Source organism: Colletes latitarsis, chromosome 2 (genome assembly GCF_051014445.1).
Source record: "Colletes latitarsis isolate SP2378_abdomen chromosome 2, iyColLati1, whole genome shotgun sequence".
Taxonomy (NCBI): Eukaryota; Metazoa; Arthropoda; class Insecta; order Hymenoptera; family Colletidae; genus Colletes; species Colletes latitarsis.
The window spans coordinates 8,469,195-8,496,850 of record NC_135135.1 but is presented as its reverse complement, the minus strand read 5'-3'; the positions used below and the strand labels follow the sequence as shown (position 1 = coordinate 8,496,850).

At 38.2% G+C, this 27,656-nt stretch overlaps 1 protein-coding gene across 2 annotated transcripts in view; it reads right to left on the bottom strand.

Annotated features, from left to right (window-relative positions):
* LOC143348831 (uncharacterized) overlaps positions 1–19,743 on the bottom strand; it is a 334,784-nt gene extending 315,041 nt beyond the window's left edge. For both annotated transcript variants that reach the window (XR_013080831.1, XM_076779492.1), the window contains exon 1: positions 18,891–19,743. The gene's annotated coding sequence lies outside the window, so the exon portion shown is untranslated. The remainder of the gene's footprint in view (positions 1–18,890) is intronic.
* Between the last annotated feature and the right edge of the window lie 7,913 nt (positions 19,744–27,656).

Sequence of the window (27,656 nt, the reverse complement as noted above, 5' to 3'; positions counted from 1 at the left end):
AAAACAAAATAAAAATTGTGCAAGAGAAAATATTATCGCTTGTAAAATTTAGTAAAATATCCTGCACACTAAACCTGCCACGAACGGTCAAATGACTGTTTATAAAATTTCGTTCAGAATTTGTAACATACAATATTATTTTAGTGCCATTTAACTTCACGACTTTCCTTATAGTAAACGTACAATGAATTTTTCAATATTCAATTTTATTCTTATTGTTTGTTTCTTGAGAAAAATATGTAGTCTGATTTATACTTTCTTGTAAAAAATCGAACAAAATTTGGTGTTAAATTCCTTGGTTAGCTTCACATGTAAATAGGAAATATATAGCAAAGATGAAAGCAGAAAATCTTCAGTTTCCACTGTCTTAGAACAGTCTAACAACACGTATTAAAAATAGTTAAATTTTTCACACGTGCAGTTCCGAAACTACTAGTGTTTTCTTTATAATTGTGCAACTATTAGAAGCGGGGAAGCTTCCCCTTTGAAATGATTTTTGGTTTATGTCGATCGAACTTTCCGTTTTCAAGATATTGTAATTTAAATGAAAGAGTAATTTTTAAAATTCCACTCTCTGTCTTAGAAAATTCTCTGAACGCGTATTAAAAATACATCAATTTTAAACGCGTGCAGTTCCGAAACTACTCGCGATATATCCATAACTGAGCCACCATTAGAAGCAACAAACCTTCCCCTTTAAAATGATTTTTGGTTTATGTCGATCCGACTTTTCGTTTTCGAGATATCGTAATTTATGTAAAAGCTAATTTTTTAAATTCCGCTCTCCGCCTTAGAAAAGGCTATTAACATGCATTGAAAATACTAAAACTTTAAACACGTTCAGTTTCGAAACTACTAGTGTTTTATCCATTATTGGGCCACCGTTGGCAGCGGCAAAGCTTCCTCTTTAAAATGGTTTTTGGATTTTGTCGATCGAACTTTCCGTTTTCGAGATATCGTAATTTATGTAAATAGGTAATTTTAAAAAAATTCTCTTATGGGACTTCCCGTGTTAAAGTAGACTACTGACCCGTATTAAAATTACTAAAACTTTAATTACCTGCAGTTTCGAAATTATTAGCATTTTCTCCATGATCGAGCCACCGTTGGCAGCGGTAAACCTTCCTCTTTAAAATGGTTTTTGGATTTTGTCGATCGGACTTTTCGTTTTCGAGATATCGTAATTTATGTAAAAGGGTATTTTTCTTAATTTGACTGTCTCTGTCTCCGTCTGACGCGTCGCGTCGTACCTCTTTGTCGCACGTGAGTCGTGACCGACTGACCTAGTTTCGGCGTAGTATTTCCAAGAATTTACTACGCACTGTTTACTATTTTCACGCGCGCGAGATCAATGAACACGCGCGAGCACAACGAAACGTAAACAACCCCTATCTCCGAAACTAGCCACCGCATCGACTTGAAACTAAAATCGCTATATCTCCGGAACTAATAAAGCTATCGACTCGTACAAACGCTCATTTTAAAGGGCATTTCATCCCCTATCTGATGAATGTAAAAACTATTATTATTTATGCTGTCTTCTATGTTTATTTTGAAATCAAAAACATGATATACAATATAAAATTTGATCAAGAACGTTAGTGTCAAATTTCATGAAAATTTAATAGTATTCTAATTGTTACCGACGCGTAGACTAAAAACATAATTTCTAGGAAATGTGTTTAACAGGGTCTTTTACTATATAACCCTTTAAAAAAAAGTTTCACTATTGTTAATCGCTTTACCAAAATTTTTAATAAAATGCAGTTAATTTTACTTGATGGTCTATGAACAGACAAGGATTTATACGTTTTAGTTCTGCATACGAGGCTACAAGATTCCAACCGAGACTACTATCTTTACTTTCAAGAAATTTAATGCTTCCGCCACGCGTTTTACAGTTTTACATAATTACTAAGGGCACTGAAATCTATTACAAAGTCCAATACTCTGTAACCATAAGCAGGAACGATGATTACATCAGGCGAATTGTTTCCCAGTTTCTTCCTCGCGAACGCGCTTGTACTCTTTAAACATCTTTCTTTATTTCGAAGCGATTAATCGGTCGTTTCCGCTTGTTGCCTCGTTTTGCTCTTCCTGTGGTATATTTTGTGCCTTTTCAATCTACACGCTATCGTTTCTTGTGTATCTTTCATGAAAATTACAAGCAACGTAATTTTAAGCAAATATCTTGAAACAATTTTTACGTAGATATCAAACATATCAGCTTTCGATTAAATTCGTTTATTTTAAATATTGCATAGTTACAAAGCGAATCTATTAACAATATGTCAGAAACTCTAGTAAGAAACAATATTTTACATATTTTTATTACTACTAAAACAGTTTCAATGAAACCTGTTTTATATTATTTTAACAGGTCCAAATTATCGTTTCGTCGTAACTTAAATCATATTTGACTTTAAATATCTTTTAGGACGTTACGTAAAAACCGGGCACCAGGGATGCATATGATCCCATCGAAGTTTGACGCCGCTGAACGCAAAGTAATCGATCAATTTTGCATAGATTAGCGAACAATGCGAAGCCACTGCGTATCCTCGATCCTCGTTTTTCGAGCGCGTTGAACCGTATCGCGATCATTCTGCACGGAATACGATTAAATCCGTCGCGATGAATTTTTCAGCGTCTCGGATGGAAACGTTCCACCTGAAATTGCAGAAGAACCGTTTCGATCATTTTCCAACGCGATCGCTATTGATCAGCGAAATCGAAACGAATTTCCATACCGTGACATGGGAACTTCAGAATTTTTTTTTAGAGACGAACGTTCAATTTTGTCAAATGTTCACCTCTTACCTACAAAATCCTTTTAAATCAATCTAAAACTATAGAATAAAAACTCTATAATCACCTTCGATTTAACGGAAAACATCGAAAAATAAAAACAGAAATAAATCTTTCCAATTAACAATAGCTACTCTAATGGAAATTGTAAACTTTCAATTCTTTCTTCATTTTGGATAACTTAATCATTAGATATATTATCTCAACCTAATTGGCTATGAAACAAATCGATTCATTTCAACAAAAACTCTCATGTAGGTAACGGATCAACAATTATCAAAATTACAAACCCAGATTGAATAAAAATTTCCAATTTATATTTTTCAGATCGCCAAGGCTAACATAATCCCATCACGAACTTCATTTAACGTACAACGTTTGTGTTGTAAACGAACGTTAAAGTAGATCGGTTTTAAAGAAATCTCTGCCAGCAGATTTGATCGATTAAATAAATAAAAGGAGAGCTGATAATTAAAAGAAACTTTTCCAACGAGTTCGTTTCCGTACGAACGAAATCGAAACGAGTTTCTATGTAATGATTAACGAATTACATTCTCGATTGGTAATTTTACCTACGTACAGAGTTTGTGTTACAATTGAATTAAACAAACGTTGAAATGTCGGAAGTCAAAGAGCCACGATTATAAAGAAGTCTCTGACGTTGAGTTCAGCCGGTCGAATAAATGAAAGGCACTACGCTGTAATTCGAAAGATTTTCCCCTGCTTTCGCCATAATATTAATCAGTGATATTTGTGCAAGTGAAATGGGTCAAAATGTGCAGATACGTGAAATCTGCACGCTGGTGTTTCTCTTACGCGATTAATTCGTTCCAAAACTTTCTGGGTAAGTGGAATTATATGAATACGATGTGCTTTTAATTTAAAAAATATTTAGCTTGAGTGCTGCTTTCGTTACAGAAAAATTGAAAATGGAGAATATGTAAATATATTTTCGATTCTTCTGTTCTTTCAAACTGATACCATCAGTTCTTATATTCGTCTGTATTCTTCTAACTTTCCTTTCTTAAATTTTTAGCCTACGATAAGGCAACTGGTGACAGAAATAAACAGTAGTATAAATAATATTACTTGAGGTAGGCTCCCTTTATTTATTGCACTATATGTGAGAAGTAATGTAATTTTTGAATTACGAAAGTTGCAAAACAACTGGTTATTCAAAAAATATCGCAGAGAAATTCTTACAAATACAAGATGGCGTCAGGAACTATTATCCCTCGAATATAAATAGCAGCTCGAAAATAATTAATTTCAACAAGTTGAAAAGAATATTGAGGCTCGATTAATTTTTGCAAAGAATGATAAAAATATTGCAGAGAAATTCTTACAAATACAAGATGGCGTCAGGAACTATTATCCCTCGAATATAAATGGCAGCTCGAAAATAATTAATTTAAACAAGTTGAAAAGAATATTGAAGCTCGATTAATTTTTGCAAAGAACGACAAAAATATCGCAGAGAAATTCTTACAAATACAAGATGGCGTCAGGAACTATTATCCCTCGAATATAAATAGCAGCTCGAAAATAATTAATTTAAACAAGTTGAAAACAATATTGATGCTCGATTAATTTATGCAAAGAACAATAAAAACAGGAACATCGTCCAGTAGAACAAATTTAATTAAGATCAAGCGAAAGTATTAAAATGTACCGATTTTCGACTGATAAACCTTCGTAGTGTTTAAAAATGAAAGATGAATTTTAAATTCGTGGTTAGATCATACGATTCCATCGTGATTTGACGATGTATGACGTTTGATGTAGTTTTATCGTATCGAATCGGTGATTTAACGAATCGATCCTCGTATAAAGCGAATCAGGAGATTCGAAAGAAATGTTGTTGATGGTACGGTTAACGAATTTCGTTTGACGGGCTCAGCTGCGTGCGGAGTTTGCGTAGCAAACGAATTAATCGAACGTTAAAGCGTCGGGAGTCAAAGGAGGCCCGGGTTGTAAAGAAGTCTCTGCCAGTAAATTCGACCGATCGAATAAATAAAAGGCGCGCTGGTACGCTGCAATTCGAGGCTACGTCGAGAGGAAGTGGTGCATTAATTTCGAGTTACCCCTCGAATTTCCTTCAACCCCCGTACGTGTGACCAACACAGGTAGAAACGAGGCTAGCGAGTAGCAGTTACCCCGAGGTGTTCGGGACGGCTGGTAATTTGTAGGTAGATATACGATAGACAATAACACCGGTGAGGGGCGGCAGCGCCGACTAATTTGTTTATCATAACTTTATCTTGATTTATTGCCGCCACGGTGCTCGCCCGTTTCGTAACGCCAATCGCGCGCGTTCAGTCTGTTCGCTTTGACGTATTTACACGCGCATGAATTAAACGTGAATCGCCCGGTCATCGAGAAATCGTCGAACGATCTACGCCTTGGCCCTTCGCTGTTCAACGAAATCCAGATTAATCGCGCCGACGATTCGTTCTTTATCATTCTGAAACAGGACGAGCGCTAGAAAGATTAGAATCCCACGAGAGGGGAATTCGGAGCAGCGTCGAGCACTGTAATTAACCTGTTTATGGCCGAAGCAAAAACTTTAGACCTTCTGGAAAAGTACAAATTCCAATATTTGAACGAGTTTGATGGGAACGTAAACATAAATACCGATTACCTCGTTCAAACAGAGATTCGAGAAAATTTTCTACGAATAGTTTATTAAATGTCGAATATTCGTTTGTAGAACTCAACGAATCGGTCGATAGGGTGGACACTGTTGTTTAAATAGTTATTTCCAGCAGGAAATTTGTTGCATTTTTATATTTAGTTTATAGTTTGATATTTTAAGAAACTTTTTCAATGATTAGTCTCTAGAAACAAGATGAATACTATTTGAAATATTTCATGTTATTAATCCCCATATTCCAAGCATTAAATAAGGGATTTAAATATTTTTCATGAGTTATTAATTACTGGTGTGTTTATGGAATATTTAAAATAAATACTGTTCACAATTGAGGAAATTAAAAATAAGGAAGGAGTTGATAGACAGAATAGGTCACGTTCCTTTAGTAACTTGTAAAAAAATTGTTAAAGCTTGAATGAAACAACTTCGAGTCAATTACAACTTTTTCAATGTTTAAGAAATTGAAAATTTGGAGGACTGAAAAGTACAACTTGAAGAGTTTTTCGAAAATAAAAATGCGAAAGGATGATGAAAAATAGCGAGAAAGAACGGTTATTCTATCGTATAATAAAGTTTTATTTCTGTTTGTATTTCGTTTTAAAAAACGAAATTTCTTGGTTAATGCAATATACAATTGATTATTTGACAGACTAAGACTATTTAACAGATATTCAGATTCAAAGGACACTTATAGTATATAAAGTATAATAGATTTATAGTTTAAGGGGATATTCTAATGTGAAGTACGTTTTTCAAACTTTCTTAAGGAACTTATTGCAAACAAACTATAACACCTTTCGCAATCAAATTTACAAGATTTATTTATACATGTTTTAGTGACATTTTAACATTTTTTGATTCAAATCCATTAATAGATAAGATACGAATCAATTGACGTTTAAAGGGAAATTCTAGTGTGAAGTGTGTTTTTTTAAACGATCTTGAAGAATTTTTTACGAAAAAACTATAACACCTTTTCAACTCAAATTTACAAAATTTACTTATACATGTTTTAGTGATATTTTAAAATTTTTTAAACGAAAGAAAGATAAAATTGGTGGCATTGTATACTCTCAAACATAGTCAAACATAGTCGCTTTTAAAAAAGGTCGTCTCACGATATCCATGATTCCCTAGCCATTCTGTTTGTTTAAAATGTTAAAACGTGAGAGATTCTCAATTAGTACGAGTTTGGTTATAGCTGGTAGTAAACCAAAAGAAAAAATCGAAAATTAAGAGAATGACAACAATTTTAAGTTTGATTATCGATTTTTTCAAGTTCTTTTTTAAATCTCGGAAGCCTAAAGAAAGATAAAAAATAATAATTTTGAGTTGATTCTAGTATGAGCTATAGTTATACATGTACTGAATATATATCTAAAATTTTAAGCCAATAGGTCAAGTAGATATTGAGATATCTTTTTTAAAGTTTTGTTCTTGTAACAATGACGTCGCATTTTTCAAATTATATTCTTCAAGAAAATGCAAAAACATAATTGATGTTTTCAAAGGTTCACACTACGACACTACGGTAACAGATAAACAGTTATCACAAATTCAGATTGAAACAAAATTGTAAATAGCTGCCATATTTTTCAGATCACCAAGCCTATCATAATCTCATTGCAAATTTTATTCGACACACAACGTTTATGTTGTAAACGAACGTTAAAATTGATTGATTCTAAAGAAATCTCTACCAGTAGCTTTAATCGATTAAATAAATAAACGAAGCGCTAATAATTTAAGTAAGTTTCCTCAAAAAGAAATCGAAAGACAAGGGGTTGCTAACAAAACAATCGTTGCACCCATCTGGCGATGCATTCGTTTCGATCGGTAGCATCGCCAAATGCAAGATTACAAGAAACGTAGCTCTAATAATTAGAAACACATTTCTCAACGCATTGTTAGTTATATTTATAGCAATTACAGTGCGGACAAGCATCTTTCCTCGAAAAAAAATCACAAAGCAAGGGGTTGCTAACAAAACAAACGTTGCATCAGATCGGCAATGCGTTTGTTTCGACCGGTTGCATCGCCAAATGCAAGATTATAAGAAATGTGACTCTGATAATTAAAAAAACTTTTCCCAACGCATTGTTAGTCATATTTATAGCAATTACAGTGCGGACAAGCATCTTTCCTCGAAAAAAAATCACAAAGCAAGGGGTTGCTAACAAAACAAACGTTGCATCAGATCGGCAATGCGTTTGTTTCGATCGGTTGTACCACTAAATGCAAGATTACAAGAAACGTAGCCTTGATAATTAAAAAAACTTTTCCCAAACGCATTGTTAGAACGTTTCCTCAAAAATAAATCGAAAGGAAAGGAGTTGATAACAAAACAAACGTAGCATCACCAAATGCAAGATTACAAGAAACGTAGCTCTAATAATTAATTAGAAACACATTTCTCAACGCATTATTAGTCATATTTATAGCAATTACAATGCGAACAAGTACCTTTTCTCGAAGAGATATCGCAAAGTAAGGGGTTGCTAACAAAATAAACGTTGCATCAGATCAGCAATGCATTCGTTTCGATCGGTAGCATCGCCAACTGCAAGATTATAAGAAATCTAAGTCCGATAATTAAAAAAACTTTTCCCAACGCATTGTTAGTTATATTTACAACAATCACGGTGTAATCAAGTAAGTTTCCTTGAAAAGAAATCGCAAAAAAGGTATGGGTTTGATAACAAAACAAACGTTGCACCGGATCGGCGATGCGTTCGTTTCGACCGGTTGCGTCGCGTAGCGCAAGATTACAAGATTAATTAACGGTCACCGCGGTTATAGAATTCCGTGACTCTTTCATCGCGCGTAAATCACCGGTGGAAAAACGCGGTCACGCCAGCGGGCAGCAACAAGAAAGCCATGCGACAAGATAAAAACCGCGAGCCGGTGTCGGCCGGCGCTCGCATCGAGGAGCTAATTTTTTAAAGAGCACAGCGAAAAGGGGGTGCGAACAGGCGGAGCAACCCCCGGCTACGGTTTCGCCCTCTGCCTCGCGTTCCCTCCCGTCGCCCTCTGTTCCTCTCTTTCCGACTCGCAAGCTCGATCGTGCACGCAACCCGCTGGAAGAGCTTCGTGGCCGGCTCGTATTTCTCGCCCTCCAACAAGATACCAACCACCTTTAGCCCCATCCTCGACTTCGCGGCCACACGTACAGGCACAGGGACGACAGCCAAGAGGGTAGATAACGTCTCGTACGAATGTACGCGCCTTTCGCGCAGGCGAAAAGCCCGCGCACACCGACGGAGTGACTAACGTGGCACACTCGCAGGCGCCTTTTCGTACACCGTGAACCCGCCAGGAAGGCGGATACGCGTCGTACGTGTTCACACACGGTACACCACAGCTAGGAAGAAACACCAAGACACACACCGTCGCGAGCTGGTGCAACCGACATCCACCCGCCACGGTGCAAGCGCCTGTAACGCCGCGAGTGCTATCTGGCTAACTATCGCTGATCCTTGGCGCGAGACGGGCCCACGGGGAACGGTGCAAGGAAAACAGGCGGAAGGGGTGGTCTTCGAGTCACGGACAACTTAAAACGGCACCAGCAACCAACGTTTCGCGCATCCGTGAAATATTCCCGCGAGTAGTTTTGCTCATGCCTCGAGCATTACGTCCACGACCGTGACGCCGAGAAACCTTTGGGGACTCGTTTGTAGTTTATGTGCCTAAAATCGCGATCCAATGTATGGACAATTTTAGCTTTTAGAAATAACTGGCACCGAGAATTTGTTGTGGAAAGTAAGTGAGGCGATTTGGAAAGAAACTGGTGACCGTAGTTACGCGGAACCTTTGAAATCTTTATCTTTCACTTCTAGTAGACTCGATTGTTATTCAATGTAGATAATTTGATTAATTTCTGTGTCTATTGATAGAAATATAAATGGTACCAAGAATTTATTTCGATAAAATATGTTTATTGTTTTGAAGGAAAATATGTGGTGACCGTAGTTCCATCAAACCTTTGAAATATTCACTCTCTGATTTAAATAGCTTCAATTGAGATTCAATGTAGATAATTTGATTAATTTCTGTGTCTATTGATAGAAACATAAATGGTACCAAGAATTTATTTCGATAAAATATGTTCGTTGTTTCGAAGGAAAATATGTGGTGACCGTAGTTCCATCAAACCTTTGAAATACCCACTCTCTAATTTAAATAGCTCCAATTGTGATTCAATGTAGATAATTTGATTAATTTCTGTCTCTATTGATAGAAATATAAGTAGGACCAAGAATTTGCTTCGAAAAAATATGTTCGCTGCTCTAGTAACAAATAGATGGTGACCGTAGATGTGTGAAACCTTTGAAATACTCACCCTGTAATTCGTGTACCACCAAACGTGATCCAATGTGAATAATTTCCTCAATCTCTAAAAGTTGGTGCTTATCGACAGATTCATCGATTAATTGAAAAAAACGACACCTATGAAAATCAATTTTCATGAACTACTTTCCGTGCCAACTCTCTTTGGCGCGAAGCGTTTGGCGTGTCAACACGAACGCCAGTCCATCTCCATCTATGTTTTCTACCAAATATACAAGTTTTGTTCTTTTCACTCTGTACTATTTCTCATCAAAATAATATTAGCCTCTTTATGCTACTAAATTACAAACTTGTTTGTTCAATATTCTAAATCAAAGAGATGGGTACGATTAAAAGTCAACAAAAGTAAATGGCCCCTAGAATTTATTGCATAAGGTTTATTGTTTTATAGAACAATGTATAACAAACGTAGATGAGTGAAAATTCCCATATCTCCAATCATGATCTAATATAGTTTTATTAATTTCTATCTCTATTAAAGAAATCGTTGAGAATTACAATTGATATTTTGGAAACTTTAATATACTCCCTCTATATGTATTTAGTGTATTTATCGCGAGGAACGCGTAGAATAGAAACGGGAAGACATTCGTCAGTCGGAAGCGGATATCGTGCGTTGCCATGATTCTTCGAACGAAACAAAGTGTCATCGAGCAGAAAGTTCAACAAAAGGGTCGAGCCAACTCGTAGAAAACTTCGATCGGCCCAGAGTCACTTCGAGAACGGCTCCACCCCCGTTTGGATACTTAGAATACTTAGGTTTACTCTTCCGGCTCGCGTGATCTCCCCCGAGTTCCATTGTTTCGCTCGTATCTCGCGGGATCTCGCGATGAAAGGCATTTTGTTTGGGCTGCAACGGACCTTAACAGCTAAGGACGAGTTTCTTTCAGCCAGAAAAATATATCATCTTCCTTCATCGTTAATCATATTCCCAATATAAATCCTCCTAAAACCATCGTTCCTTTAATTTTTATTTAACAAAAATAGTTTTCTTCGCTAGCAAAAATGGTTTCAATTCGAATAATAATTGATCAAACGATCGATGAACCATTGAATTATTATGAGCTTTCTTTGGAAACGCTTAATTCAGTTGCAGCAAAATTCTAAAGAAAATCATATCATAATAAATTCCATCGCGATATCATGATTTTTCGACGACTTTAGTAATATTTTCTAACCACAAACAATATTTGCCCATAACTTTGTCGCAAAGTATTTACAAGCAAACTTCGTTTAACCCTTTAAATGGACTCTCAATCTCAACTGAATTATTTTACTTAACAAGTTGGTAAATGAAAATCAACTTTTCTTTAAAACATTTAAAAAATAATGAACTAATGAAGGTCAATGTAATTTTCGAACAATTAGATTGACATATATTAAACAATTATTAGTTTAAACCTGCGGACCCAATACTCCAATTAAGGGTTAACATTTCTTTTTTATCTTCACTCGTAGAGCGAAACCAATTTGGCCAGAAAAGTAGTGGACATCCTAGATATATTTAAACATTTTTATTTAGATAAGAGTTGTAGGTCCTACATCCCTAGAACGACAGTCGATAAATTTGTAATCTCGAGAGGAAAAGCGAGGAGCCTCGAACAGCACAACAGAATCCCGTGGCTTAACGTCCGGTAAGGCCCAAGTCTACGGGGGCCTCCTCAAATATTAGCGGAGGACCGCGGGGTCCCCTTTGAACTCCAATCCCCCGAAATTTCTATGGCGAATAATCGGAGACAGCTGGCACGATGCGAAATCAAGTAGCGTAATAATGCCCGAGACTCCGGGATCCGGAGCAGGGAAAATAAAACGGAAGGGAAGAAAAAAGGAGGAAAACGCGCAGGCTACCCTCGGATCCGTGGATCCGTACCCCTACTCTACCCCGTGACTGTCTTATTTCAAATATTTACGGAGGGAAAACATCGTCCCGTCGAACGCGATAGCCTCTCGAACGCGAGTTTTCATTCCTCGACCAAAAAAAGAAACGGCCAAAAGACGTTTGCCAGCGAAGCTGTCAATTAGGAAAGCCATATCGCGGTTGATTTAACCGCGGATATTTCATTGTTTATCGTTCCCGATGTAGCCACCGTAATGGTTTCCTCCTTCCGCTAATCTCTCATAGCTCGTTAATTAACGGGAGTTCGTCGACGAGGAGTCGCAAAAAAAAGAAATATTTTTTTTTTCTTTCCGGTTCAACCCTTCCGCGGGTTTATCCGTCGATAAAACCGAGCGTTTAGCTCGGATACACTTAAAAGCGACGAGCGTACACGCAGCGGGATCGGCTAATAAAGCGATATCTCGGCGTACGGTGGATACACGCGGCCACATCTCAGCGACCGGATCGGCAATTAACGTCGCTGTACAGTCGCGTTTCATCCTGGGCCGTTTGGCAAATAAATGACACGCACCGGGCGTGATAGTTATGCTAATACACGCAGTAAAATTCACTCGTCAGCTGCGCCCGCGAAACGATCGGCAACAAATTTGACGCGATCGACGATCGTTCCCCCTTTCGGTCACCAACTTCCAACGATTTTCACGAAACTCGCCAACGATAAGTACACCACGATTCCCTGATAAAGATTGATTTATATCGATTATAGCGCCGGAAACCTTGCTCCAGAGATTCCAGTTTATAAATAAAGACACTGGAAGTGTCCCGAAATGTTGGGTTGGCCGAAAAGTATACGCAGATTTTGGCAATACTTGTCTTCGGACATCCCGAAACGCAACATCAGTTCGAATCTTGAAAGCACACGGTCAACCAATAGCTAACGTTTAATCATAAGCAGGAAAAAGTTTGTAGATTAGATTTGTTTTATAATTTGTACGTAATTTTATAAATGAAATAAAAAAGGAAACAGCAAGGTGCAAACCTGTAAAAATTTATGTAAAATATGTATGGAAAGAATGTAATCAAAGAACGCATGTACCAAAAGTGATCTTTTTAGATATAATACAAATTTGTTATCATTTGTCCCCCTCTCTGCAAAATTCCTTCGATTCCTAAGAGACTATTAAATAGCTCTTCATTAGTTTTTTGGGGGAAACAGAAGGATATTCACGAATAAGAAATTATGAAGTTGTTCGATAGATGAAAATAGGTTATAAATTAGAGTAGAAAATTCATTATTGAATAAAGATATTTCATATTATAAAAGAATTAATTTCTGTTATATTTACGTGTTGAGAACCCTACGAATTTCTTAGCCAACCTAATAAATACGAAGTTTGGGGAAGAATAGTATCGATTCGCTTCTGCTTTATCGTTAGAAAGATTGTTGATGTCTTAAAAAGGTTTAGTATTCAAAAAACAATTTTTGAACTGCTGGTGACTAAACACATGACATAACAAATATTACGTGCTTGTCCCATATGTTTGTGTCGAGTTTTGTATAACATAAAGCAATATAACAAGCATATCATGGAATTTTATGAAAAACAGTAAACTTTCCTTTGACAAAGCCATTATATCGTGGCTATAAAATTTCTTTAATTTTTATTACAATGTAGTTTAGCACTGTTCCTTAAAACGTTGACATTTTCAAATTGTTTACCCACTAATAAGCCTGGAGATTGTCGTGTATGCTTCATTTCCTATCTCCAGTTATTAAGTGATATAGGTTCGGTTTTATTATATGGTAAGAAAAATGTTTGTGCAATCAAGCTCAAACACGATCAAAGAAATTTCGTTCCTTGAACCTTGAAAAAAGTGTGGATCCCATACTTGGAGTTTTGACACAAACTAGTAAACCAGGAGATTGTTGTAGACGCTCCATTTCTTATCTCCAGTTATTAAACAGTTTAGAAAAGGTTCGGTTTTATTATATGTTAAGAAAAATGTTTGTGCAATCAAGCTCAAACACGATCAAAGAAATTTCGTTCCTTGAACCTTGAAAAAAGTGTGGATCCCATACTTGGAGTTTTGACACAAACTAGTAAACCAGGAGATTGTTGTAGACGCTTTATTTCTTATTTCCAGTTATTAAACAGTTTAGAAAAGGTTCGGTTTTATTATATGTTAAAAGAAATGTTTGTGCAATCAAGCTCAAACGCGAGAAAATTTCGTTCCATAAGCCAGTGTGGATCCCATACTTGGAGCTTCGACAAAATATCTGTTTGTTTCTATGAGCTGACAAATTTCGTTTGTTTTCTACTAAATTACAAATTTTATCCTAGTCAATTTGAGACTGTCGAACAAACTTATTTTACGGAAAGACGTAAATTTTAAAAAATTAATAAAATGTATGTTATTACACGAGACTCCAGTTTCCAAGACGGAACCACAATTGAAGTAAGAGACTCCGCGAGAAGGGAAGACCGAGGAAGCTTCTGAGAATAAAAGTGACGGAACCCCGGTATCGGGCAGTTTATCCCGCGGGAGGAGCTACGATACAATGAATAAAGAACGAAGCAGCTCGGTCGAGCGAGCCCTGTGAACGAGGCCTTATTGGGATATTAATCGTCGTACCAGGCGAACGCCCTGTCCCCGAGTGTTTGCACGAGGTTTGAAGAGGCTGCAACACCAAAGCTGCCTTGCAGCGAGAAACCCTCTCCGTAAAACCCCCTCCTTTTAAGCGCAACGAAACACTACAAGACCCCTTCTACGGCCCCTCCAACGTGTTCCTCGTTCGTGCTCGCGATACTCAAAAAGCCTAAGCACTACCACGCTCGAATACTGTTCCGGATACTTCGGACACACTCGAACTCCGTAGCCACTTAGGTAGCTCGCGTACACCGTGGCCCATAGGTAGAGCGTTGATAGGCGCGTTGCACGAATGCTTCAAAATAATGGCCCGTCGATAGGCAGCCGTGTTTATAAAACATAAACGGGGCGAGCTAATTGTTCGCTAATTTCCAGTGCCACTTGTACGGCTTGTTCTTAGGCCAGGGTACCGGAGAGTCTGTGCATACTGACGACAACTTTTCGCATATGTCGTTCTCGCGATACATGTTGCACGGATCACAGTAATCCCATGCTAATGGTCGCTGGCGAACGTTATCGAGAGAGGGTACATTCCGGGGATCGTGTTCCTTCTTTCGCATTGTTAAACCTTGATTTTAACACTTTCGAGGAAGTCTGATTAGTCTCATATATGAACCTTTAATGGTCATACTAATGGTCATATATGAACATTTAATGACCATACTAATGGTCATATATGAACATTTAATGACCATATTAATGGTCACTGGTTTTCAGGACGCGAACGTTATCGAGGGAGGGTCCATTCCGGGAATCATGTTCCTTCTTTCGCATTTGTAAACCTTGGTTTTAACACTTTCGAGGAAGTCTGATTAGTCTCATATATGAACCTTTAATGGTCATACTAATGGTCATATATGAACATTTGATGACCATACTAAGGGTCATATATGAACATTTAATGGCCATATTAATGGTCACTGGCTTTCAGGATGCGAACGTTATCGAGGGAGGGTCCATTCCGGGAATCATGTTCCTTCTTTCGCATTTTTAAACCTTGATTTTAACACTTTCGAGGAAGTCTGATTAGTCTCATATATGATAAACTTTTTCATCTCATTTTCTGTTTCCAAGAGTTTCTTTCAAAGTTTTAATAGATCTTTATTATAAAAAATAATGTTATGTATCTTTTATATTTGCATTGTAGTGCTAAGTTTTTCTTACTTTTATTGATATTCCTCTGCTTATTTATATTACTATTATGAAAAGTAATAGTAGTGAGAGCAAATATATCCATCTTTGGTATCATTTTCAATTGAATTAATTTCGTAGATATATAAATTGGAAAATATATTTATTTTTGTTAAATAAGTTACAGATATCGTTCGTCTCGTTGAAGCAGTTTTAGAAATTGGTGGGAATGACTCCGCGAACAATATCGAGGGAAAGAGTGGCGAGCATTAGCGAGGGACCACTGTGGATGGTCCTTGGAAAAACGTCTTTGATCTCTACCGAACTTCTGTGTTAGTCACCGCGACTACCCTAACTGGGAATCGAACCGTGAATCGGGGGCGTCCAATCGGACCGATACGCGTTCGCGTGACATGGATCCTCGCTATATGGGAAACCATTGCAGTTTCAAGACCCAAGAAGCTTTGTCTGCAATTAGCTGAAGAGCAAAGTTTGGGCAAATTTTATTTGGAATTGAAGAATAAATATTTTACATTCGTTCGCTAACAAGCTTTCGTCTTTAGCAGTATTTTTGAAATTTTTAATTGAAATTACTTTCTAATTTCATCAGTATCAGTTGTGAAAATAAAAATCAAGATGCAAACCATGTATTATGGCAATACCTCTTACTGGATAATCAAAGGATTAAATTAATTGATAAATTGAGAAACCAGGGCTTTTCTCTCCCACTATCGATCAATATTGACAATAGCATATATTCCTTCCTAAAAGAATGTAATCTATCAATGTAGGAAACCTTTGTATCATATAACATAGACATTACTGTAAATTACATGACAGAATAATCTCCATTGGAAGTTGAATCTGCGTTAAAATAAAAAAAGAACAAAGAAAACATGATTTTAGAAATAAGATAATTCACATTAATAATTATTTCCACAGTTGTTTGCATCCAAACGTAAAAGATGTTAGAAGAGGTATACATAAAGCCACAGTAGAAGTAGTATTAAAATATCCACTAATAGATTATGACTTACGAATGGATTTAAGAATTGAGAAATGGAAGTTCGTTTGCGAACGAATCTAAATTTTTTATTTGTTATTCGTGAACAAAATTTTAGTTATCAAAACGAAAGTTATCCCCTGTGCTTCAACAATATCAATTATTATTTGAAAAAACATTCCCACAGCCTGAAGAAATATAAATAATTATGCACAGAAATTTTGAAACTAGCATGATGAATAATTTTTTCAAAACATAATCTCAAGTAATATCGAATCTTTGGGCTCTAAATTAGGCAAATTTAATAATAAATTTATCTTAATACCCATATAACAATAATTGCAAAAATATATTTATTTATATCAATGGTCCACAATTTTTTAATTTGACGAGCAAAGTAAACGAAGTAACATTTTCTGCAGGCCAAGTTTTAGATAGAAACAGAATCAAAATAATATATTTCAATTTATCTGAATATGAAATTTGTTTTACAAAATTATATTCGAAGCTTCATCACAGTAATTTGTCATTTATTGGCTTTTTAAGGTTGAACAAATATGCAAAAAATGATTTTAAATCTAAAATATTATGGCTTTACATATCCATAATTGAAGAATCTTGTTCCCAAATATATACGCTTTTATATGTTTATATTCGCGAAAAAAATGAAAATAAATTTACAGTAGTTCTATAATCATCTAACACTGAATGTCTAATTAAAAATATATAATTTATAGTAAAAAAAAACAAGTTCGTTGCCAATAGATCAAGCTGGTTTCAACTGGGAAAACTTTAAAATCAATAATTTGATAACATACTACAAAGAACTATACAGAATACTCCTGAGTAATAAACACATACATTTTCATGATGACAATGCTATTATTCATTAATTTATGTGATATGAAATCCTATCCAATACTGAAATAACCTTTCCCAAAACTTCTGATTACCGAATCTGAATTCCAACCTTCTCTCTAGCTCTCCAATATACAATATTAACATAATCACACATTTTCAAGAATATTTATGGAACCACTCAATGATATTTCCCAATATGTTTTACACTGTATACTTATGGTCTGTAAAAAACTGCTTAAAAGGTACATCGATTAGCGAAACTCGTATTAATTAAACATCTATGCTTAAATCTGTTGATGAAGTACTCATTAAACAACGTTCGAATAGATTGATTGCAATAAATTGCACGTGTACATAATTTTGTTGTAGAGCAGGGTTACTCGCGTTCATGACTGAAATAAATGAATAAATATTTTGTATTATAATTAACTGATTTGCATCAAGAAGTGGAATATTCCGCCAGCGATGTCTGGCCTACATCACTAGGCGTGGAATAGTCCACAAGCGTTGAGTTACTATACCTATATCACCGAATCCAGGACAATTTGTAAGCAATGTAGCGACCTGGAGAAAGTGAAATTGTCGATGACAAGGACCGATCGTCGATTGAACATCGATATCGTAGATAACCGCTGGAGTATTTACATTACCGATGCAAATGAGTTTTAAAGGGGCCGTCGCTTGTGGATAATTCAACGTAATCTGTTGCTCGATGGTACAAATAAGCCAACTTCCGTTTTATCGTGCAATATTTGTTTCTATTTCACGGAAACACTGACTGAAACAGCCACGAAAGTGTCAGCAGTTTCAGATTTCTGCTGTGATTTTTAAGTATTGTTAATTACCTAATTCTTTTACTCTAAAAGTGATCACTGTGAAGCTTGTGTAAATTCTTTCATTGTATGTGTCTATATATCATTACTCTAATCAGATCGTGGAACTATGAAAATTCAAATGTGTCTGACTTTACTCGAGGAACCAAATATCGAATAATACTTCTCTAGTTATTGGAATATTGCATTAATGTTTAACAAGGAAACAATTTTGAACGCTTTATAGCCATGATAGGTACACAAATTCTCCTTCACTAGGGCAATTTGCACATAACAGCTAATTATGGGTAGATCCTAATCTACCTAATTTTGACACTTAATCCCTTCGGTGCCTTCCAGTATACAATTTATCAATCGCCATTTTGTACGATGACCTTTTCTCATTATCGAACGTTTCCAGTAAATATAAACAAACTTTTCGTCAAATAAAATAAACGAATATTTGCAAGAACTTCGGTGCATTTTTTCAAATATTAACAAAAATCAAAAACTGTTTTTGAAATAAGAAAAGTAGTTCTCTGTCGAATTCTAGTATTTAAAAAAACGCGTCTTTCACGAGACACTCGTGTCACGGCAGCTTGCGCGGGCATTCGAACGCGACGGGCGTTTTAATCCATTTAGTTGCCAGCCCGGATCCCGGGTGTCTCCGTTTCATCTCCACTCGTAAAATCTGGCTAATTGCGTCAAGTCATTCGCCCCGTAATCCACCCCCGTCTACCGAATCGTTCCATGCTTACGAAACGTGATTTTCAAAGAGAGAATACTTACGAAACGGCTGAAAATTTTGCAGCGTCTCCTCCGATCACGGACGATCAGCCCCGTGATCTGACCACGCTCCGACCCTCCAATAATCCTGAACACTATCACCAACCCCCGATTCGCGCGGGACTCCAAAACGACAGAGTTCAAATCTCTCGACGACGTAGCGGCATTAGTTACGATCCTTGATCTTGCAGTTCATTCGGGAACAGCGACGTTGCTGGGACGATTTCGTCGGGGTCACCAGTTCAAGGAGCCTTCGGTCCGCATGACGACAGATGACGGAGTTCGATACGTCGGCGTCCAGTTCCCGAAAGTCTCTCGAATCGTCCGTCGACATCATCGATGTTCGCCGGTTCAATCTTTCCGCTTTGAGTTTCGACCGTGCGCCATTGCGACCAGGAACGCTTGACACTGAACCTTTCAGCAAATTGATACTTCCGCCTTCTCAGCTAGGTACACGATCATCGCGTCAACACTCGTGAAACTCCTCCGAACAACTCCAATCTGTCATTCTAACGAGAAACTGAGTCCTCGGTCGAATCGACGTCGCCTAACATGGTCGAGTATTCTGTAGGAACTTGTTCACTTGTCTATGTCTGCGTCATGTCGTAACCGTGTCCTGGTGAAACAACACTGCCGGGATTGTACACAGACGAAAGGTTCCGCGCGTTCAGCGCCCAGGACTGCTCCTCACCAGGTCCCGCGTAACGTCATAGCCGATCACCCAACACACGATCACTGGAGAAGGATCGGTTCCCAAAAAATCCCTTCGCGATTTCGTACCGTTGATCCCTTGGCGGATGATCGACGGAGATCGCGAACGATCCGTTGGCCGTTGGAGGCGCCGTTTGCCGCTGCTGACGTGTGTGCGGTGGCTGCTGGCGAAACCCGACGAAGGTTTCAGCTGCAGACAGAAGGGTGAAGGGAGGTCACGAGTCGAAGGTAGCAGCAACCACCAATGGGGCGGTGCCAGGGGCGGAGCAATGAGCAACCTAAAATCACGCCCATCTCGTTGCCCGCTCGTAGGCCGCAACACCCCAAGGAATGCTCCATCCCTGTTCCTCCGGCACCGTTCCCGTAGTGTTCGTCTTTCCTCCGCGCAGCCACCTTTTTACTCCCTTTTTTTTTCCTCTCGTTCCATCGGGACGAAAGCGACACGGAGCGCGGCGACGTTAAAAGTGCAGGCGAGCGACGACCAGCTTCCTTGTTCGACACTTTTCATCGATCCCTTCTTCCCTGGCTGCGCCTCCTCCTCCACGGGAACTTGGACGGTCTACCGATCGCTGTTTCGTCGCTTCGATGCTGGAAAATGATCCTCGGTTCGGACCAGGCGACGAACGTTGCTACAAATTGTCCAACTCGAACGACAGAATCTTCCAAACCAGCGCGTAAACACGGTAACAGACTCGAATTCGGAGCCAGGCGGGAAGCTCGGGGGCGGAAGTGAACGAAAAGTTCGCGGCAGAATAGCATTAACGACGAGTCGGTACGCGCGTGCTTATTAAAAAAATATTTGCTTAGAAATATCCGGCAAAAGGTGAAAGCTGGCGGTGAAGTGCATTGAAAAGATTCCCGTGGCGCGCGTGGGGTGAGTTGCATCGGGCTACCACGGGGGTTAGGAGCGAAACGAGACGGAGAAAGAGAGAAAGAGAGTCCAGGATCGAGGGGTCGACGAATGAGGCAGCGAATGAATAACGAGTATGGATTCGCGAGTGGCCAATAGGGGCGCGGGATTTCCTCCCTCGTTCGAGGGAGCCACGCCAATCGGGGGCGTCCGTCACCCTACGGGTTTTCCTGAGGGGTGGCGATAGAGACGCGTAGCTCGGCTTCGAGGGCTCTACCTGGCTGGCTGATAAAGACAGACAAACCTCTGTCTTCCGTGCCGCATCATGCCAGCTTTGCTAGGCAGACGACCTCGTAGCAACCACACCTCCACCTTTGCATCCACTTTCATTCACTTACAACCACTTTCCACTGACGCCAATGCTCCGACGCCTTTTCTTAGATTACGCGCCTGTTTCCTACCCTCTTCCGCGTCTACTGTGATTAACGGATTACGGAGCTCGTGTCCGGACGAAGGGACGGCAGGGGGTAAAAACGCGGGCGCATTTTTTTCTCCGTCGCCGTCGGGAGTTTGGATTTTAAGCGACCGAACGTCCAGACGACCGCGTTAAGTATTTTGTTACTTCGATACGATGCAAATAGTTGGTACGATCGATCGATCTCTTCCGAAACAAACATCGGTTTTGGAAAATAGCATTTCGTTCCTGGTAGACTTGTTAGAGTCTCCTTCAGCAAACCTTAAATGACAGTATTTAGGTGCTTGGATCTTAAAGTAAGTCCTATACTTATCCATTCATTTCTTAATATTTTTTGTTTAATTTTGTCTTATGCATAAAACATTTCATTTGAAAAGTAACTATGCAAATAGTTAACACGATCGATCGATCTCTTCCGAAACTTGGAAAATAGCGTTTCGTTCCTGGTAGACTTTTTTAGAGACTCCTTCAACAAACCTTAAATGACAGTATTTAGGTGCTTGGATCTTAAAGTAAGTCCCATACTTATCCATTCACTTCTTAATATTTTTTGTTTAATTTTGTCTTATGCATAAAACATTTCATTTGAAAAGTAACTATGCAAATAGTTGGCACGATCGATCGATCTCTTCCGAAACAAACATCGGTTTTGGAAAATAGCATTTCGTTCCTGGTAGACTTGTTAGAGTCTCCTTCAGCAAACCTTAAATGATAGTATTTAGGTGCTTGGATCTTAAAGTAAGTACCATACTTATCCATTCACTTCTTAATATTTTTTGTTTAATTTTGTCTTATGCATAAAACATTTCATTTGAAAAGTAACTTGTTATTTTGTTCTTTGGTGACTTCATGTAATTAAGCTAAACATACACCTCGTAAGTTGTAGACTATGTTTTTTTTGTTGATTTTGTACGATTTTCTGATTTGCAGTTTCTATAAATATAGCTATTCTGAACTAATAATATCTCTATGTGTCTATTGCAATCTCCTTTCGTATATTATTGTATTTACATTGTTTATGAAAATGATCATTACAACATGGCCGAAAGATCAACTATATTAATATAATAAGGACGAAACTATGCCAAAATAGAAGCTATATAGTAACTATTACAACGAGTTATCGTGAATTTCCGAATGTAACGTTTGCGTTTCAAGTGTTGGCGATTTCTTTGGAAATTGAACGAGATCTCGCGTTAATCGTAGCTCCGGAAGGGATTAACTTCTCGAAGGGACCTCGACATGCGGGCGTTTATTTACAAATCTTATATTGAACTAGCTTTCATCCTGATCTGAAGTGCCAGGGAAATAAAGCTTAATTCATTGTTTGCTTCGCGACGAGTTTGGCGTCGGTACACGTGCCGTGTCATGTGACGAGCGTGCGCGACGCAGTGTCATACGCAAGCACTCGAAAGACAAAGGAAAATTTAAATTCGAACACCATCTCGCGAGTCCGTTCCTGTCGAAATGCTTTTATATTATATTTAAAACAAAACGCCGAGAAATTTTAAACAAATCGCTAACGCGTCTTCAAAGTTTTTCAAGTTGACGCTAAGTATTCTATTCGTAAAATATCCTGGTCACTGTAGCATCTACAGAATGTGACAATCGACTAATGGGATTGATTTTATTTCATAGAATCTGTTATAATTGTGTTTACAATTATTGTACAATGAATGACACGATCAACCCTTGATTGGAATGACTTGTGTCTTTGAAAAATTTCTCTTTTGGGGTCAATTTAAAATAAAAAAAAAAAAAAATAATCACATGGGGCCAAATATGGAGTAGACAGAAGGTGAGCAATCTTTGAAAGTGTGTTTTTTAAACTTTCTGGCGCTTTATCGCGTAGCAGGGAGACTTGGCTAACAATTAGCCTCCCCAAACGTTTCAAATATCTAAATAATAATCACTAGTGATAATTACATCGTGTAAAATAAATTCATAACGAATAAAATTGTTATTGTCGTAGATTTTCGACTTCTACAACCGTAATTTCTTAGTTCTGACAAGTTTTTCTAAATCTTAGCTATTAATAGATTAAATAATAAACTTGAAGTTATATTTGTGCTGATTTTATACAAATTCAGTCCTCTTACTTAATTTCTGGACAATCTTGGCCACGATTGAAGCTACATAAGTATTACTAAATTTGCTCGAAACGTTTCCAATGTTTAGAATATTGTAACTTTGTGAAAGAAAATCAAATAATAATCTTCCTGGGATGATTTTGAAGGTTATATGATTCCTCTTAAACGGTCTTGGTGTAGCAAATGGTGTTATCTAAAGAAGTCCTACAGAAAGTGCACATTTTGGGCTGCTTTAACGTTTGAATATACACAGAAGACAGAAGAAAAATGATTAAATTGCATGAAAGAGGTCTTCTAAAATCTGCAGAACCTTACTTTAATAATGGATGAGAATTGAGTCTTTAAGAAGATAATAATCCAAAGCATCAAATTCGTTACAACAATTTTATCAATCTGTTAGACTGACCTAATAGAAAATATTTGATCAGTAATTAAATATACTTAAACTTCGAGAACAACGTAGTCTGTTACTCGAAACATTAATTTAAAAAATTTGTAAAATATGCAGATCTTTATCTATGCTATATACTGAAAAGTTAGTAAGAAGCATGTCCCTAAACGTTGTGAAGATATAATCGTCAGTGGTGGTAGTTGCGTGCATCATTAAACAAGCGTGTATTAGTTTTTTAAATGTACTTGCGATTTGTATAACAATTTTCACAGATTTATTGCGTCCAGATTCTTGATAAATAGACTGTACAAAGGTTCGAGGTTGAATTCACTGTACAGAATCTTTTTTAATTAATTTATTTCAAGTCCCACGCCCCCTTTTACGGTATCAGCGATTATATTTGTGTGGTTCATTTGTATCAGTATACAGAGAACAGTATAGTTTTACCTATAATGGTTCCTCAAGATTCACAGTCTATTATTTATTTGGCAAGTCAAACAACCTTTCTAATTCCAATTTCTTTCAAAAATTCTGTTTCATCACATACTATTTAACGTCGTTTAGTTTCTAATAGATTAATTATTTCCTCATTTCTCCACACATAGGTGTTTCTTTTTCCGACATCGGATACAAACGCGTTAGTTTGGAATACCCAATTCCGAGGCGGTTAATTATCGTTTGCTGGCTTTTCTTCGTTAAATTTTGCCCCGATCGTTTGTCTTCCCCGCGAACAAAGTCGTTGAATAAGTTAACAAAATAATTCAAACGCTTCCGAAGGGGAAATATCATTACGAAAACGCTTCTTGGCGCGATAAATTTCAATCTCTCGTCCGGGGCAGTATACTTTTATTGTTTGCCAGCCACGTTCGTGCACACCGACGTATATTTGCGTCCCGTTCGAACGGGGCGACGAGGAGCGTCGGCGAGTAATCTCGTTTCCGTCGGTTCGCGGAGTTAAACTCCGTGAATTGGTGGCCGTAGCGACCGTCTCGCGTCCGCGCGTCTCGTTCGTGTTCCCTTCGCCGTTTTCTCTTTCCAGGGTCCGACGTGGCTACGAGGGGGAGCTGCCCCGGACAATATATCAGTTTACAATGATAAAAAGCAAACACGGGAAATAACGCGAGGAATTACTGAACCAAACAATATGTCCCTCGTCTCTGGAGAGACGGCGTATATTTCGACCGAGCAGCCTGGCAGCATCCGACGGAGGGTGTGCCAACACGTTTTCCTTACAATGAGCCACGATCCCGGTTTATTTCGCGGCGGGGGCGATATATGGCCACGGGGAAGATCTGCAAATGGACTCATTATCACCAACCGAACGTGTTGGGTTTAACTTGGATCGATTACACGGGACCCGGTTGTCTTTTTCCGGGGGGGTAGATTGCGCGGGGATGGACGGAATTCTCTATGAATCGTTCACAAATCGATGCTTTTGCGTAACATTGACCAAAAGTCAATGTCTTGGTGGTCAGTTTGCAGCTGCGTTTCTCCAAATAATCTTATCGTTGAGCTTCGATCGCGATTTCTTCGGCAGATGCGTGGCGTGTGACGCCATCTTCTCGAAATCACATCTCCGCGTAAATTATGCCGGAGAAGAGATGAAATTATTGGAGAGTAACGTTCGCCAGTGACGGTCACAGTAACGCGCTCGTTTTGAAAAAACAGGGACCAATGAGGGGCCCTCTATCAAACGAGAAACCACTCCAATTTTTTGTGCAAGCATCTCCCAGGTTTGTTTATTGAGAAAATCATCCAAAAGTGAACTTCATTTTTTGAGAAAATCAGGATAAAACCTCGATCAGCTGACTCACGACGCGTACGATGGTCAGCAGGCTTTTCAAGGGGGCAGTCCCATGTAAATATTGCAAAATTTAGCCATTTTTATTAATTTTTTTTTAGTAAATTTTAAGTTTAACGCTGTAATTAATTTTCGCAGTTTACTTAAATATCCTTTGAGAATGCAAAATAAATTTTTTTTACTAAACATGTGTTTAAATACTGACATAAGTGATTGCAGCTCTCAAGGTTAACTAAATCAAAAAATCGAAAAGATTTTTATTCGTTAGGTTTCCTGTTATCGCCTGAACCAAAGTTATTAATTTATCTTGAAAATTGGCAAAATGGCAAAAGCTTAAATTAAAAATTGCAAAATTTTGTCATCTTACCCGCAACTTTTTAATAAAACATGATAAACTTATTATAAAAATATAATTTTGGTTCAGGCGAGTCATTAATATGTAGAACAACGTGCAAAAATTTCAGAATAATTGAACACATAGTTTTTGAGAAAATTACATTTCGAGAGAAACGCATTTAAAGTCTGCAAGATTATACTAATCAATCTCAGCTCTTCCCAGAGTGTTGGTACCCACATAACACAAACTAGAATTTCGACATTTAAAAACAGCAGATGTCTCTTGACCCTATCGTAAACCTCTCGAAATAGTAATGTCTGAGCTGTACAAGGTAATCGTTCGACGCAATAAATCTTCTACAATCCACAATACTTGACATTTATCTCTCAAAATTTAACAGTACATTCTTAAACATGTATACTTTCGAAAAAAGAAATAAAAAAGAACTGATTCTTTTGAGGTCTCACATGAGACTGCCCCCTTAAGCTAACTGAAACTTGCAAGGATGAAAACCTAAGTCTTTGCTCAGAATTCGACGCACAGAAGTTTAAGGAATAGAATTGCTAATAACTTTGACTAATATCGATTTCTGAGATTGTAATTTGATGAATGAACTATAGGTGGGCGTCGTTTAACACTAGGTTTACGGAATACGTCAATTTGATGCATTAAGATTCTAAACCTAACGTTACAGAACTTATAAATATTATTTATTAACAATTTATGTTGGATTTAATTGATGTAATGATATGAATATACACTCTAATTAAAAGAAAAATTGCATTTTAATGTAACTGTTAACACAGCGAATTACAATAAAAATATGCGCAACGAGTGTCCGTAAACCTAGTGTTAAGAGCACTGAAACGTTTATTTACTGAATCATCCAAAAGTGAGTTTCATTTTTTGTTAAAATCAGGATCAAAAATTCTTAAGTTAACTGAAACTTGCAAGGATGACGAGCTAAGTCTTTACTCAGGAGACTGAGGAATGCCTACTTCGTAAGAAAATCGTAGAATACTTTCCCTTGCACTAGCAATATTCTAGAATTGCTAATAAATTTTCTTAATATCGACTCCTGGGACTGCAATTTGAGTGATAAGCTATCGGTGGTCTTCGTTTAAGAGCCCAGATAGCGTTTGCTAGTTGCTCATGTTAAACGAGACGGTCGATGCCAACTGAAAAGTACTGCTTCCCGTTTCAAAGGCAAGAGCGTCGCGTTACCTCAAGGGATGGAGGGACGTAGGATGACTAAAAATTGGTACCCTCTTGCTCGCGGGTGCCTCTTGGTGGGTAGTACTCACGTAAGCAGTGACTAGTGAGGTAAACTCGAGTGTCTGAGGGGGTAAAAGGGGAACGGAGAGCTCGGGGGCGAGGAGTAGTCGTCGCTCTGGCTGGTGTAAGGAAGGAGGGATAGTAGTCAACCGGGGGATGTTGCCCTGGGGGTAGGAGAGGAGGTGGTTTTTCCTCGGTCTGAGCATTCCATAGACGATACGCGCTTGGCAGCTTGGCTCGCTTCGTCTTGGTTCGCGTGTGGATCGTGTAGTGACGCGTGCATGTGTGCTCATACGTGCACAAATCGGTCTCTTTTGCTCCGGTTCAGACTGCCCTCTCCTCTCTGGCTCCCTTTCTTCTTCGTCCTCTCTTTCTAACTTTGCCGCGCGCACGCGGCCCACCAGCAAGAAGTAGACAATTCACAATTAGCAAACACAAACAGAAGTACGAGTGGCTTCAAGTTGCTTGGGACGCGGTGGCAACGGGCTTAGCCGGAAGCAAACGGTGGGGTAGGGACTTCTGGGATGCGAAGCGACTAGCTTGGCAGTCCCTGAGCGTCAGCCTCCGCTCCAGAATACTCTTCTCAACTCCCGGCCCGACAGAGACCGGCGAAGGCGCATGTATGCTCCGGAGATAACGGGTGTGCGCGGTCCGTCGCACCCACTTACGCTCAAATTCTTCGAAACCAATCGGACCGAACCGGTAATTTCGAAAATATTAATTCTACACGGGCGCTTCACATTTTCATCGATCAAAAGTACATTCTGGTACCTCCAATTAGGCGAATATAATTGATTGAAAAATTAATAATTACGACCACATGTTAAATAACATATTCT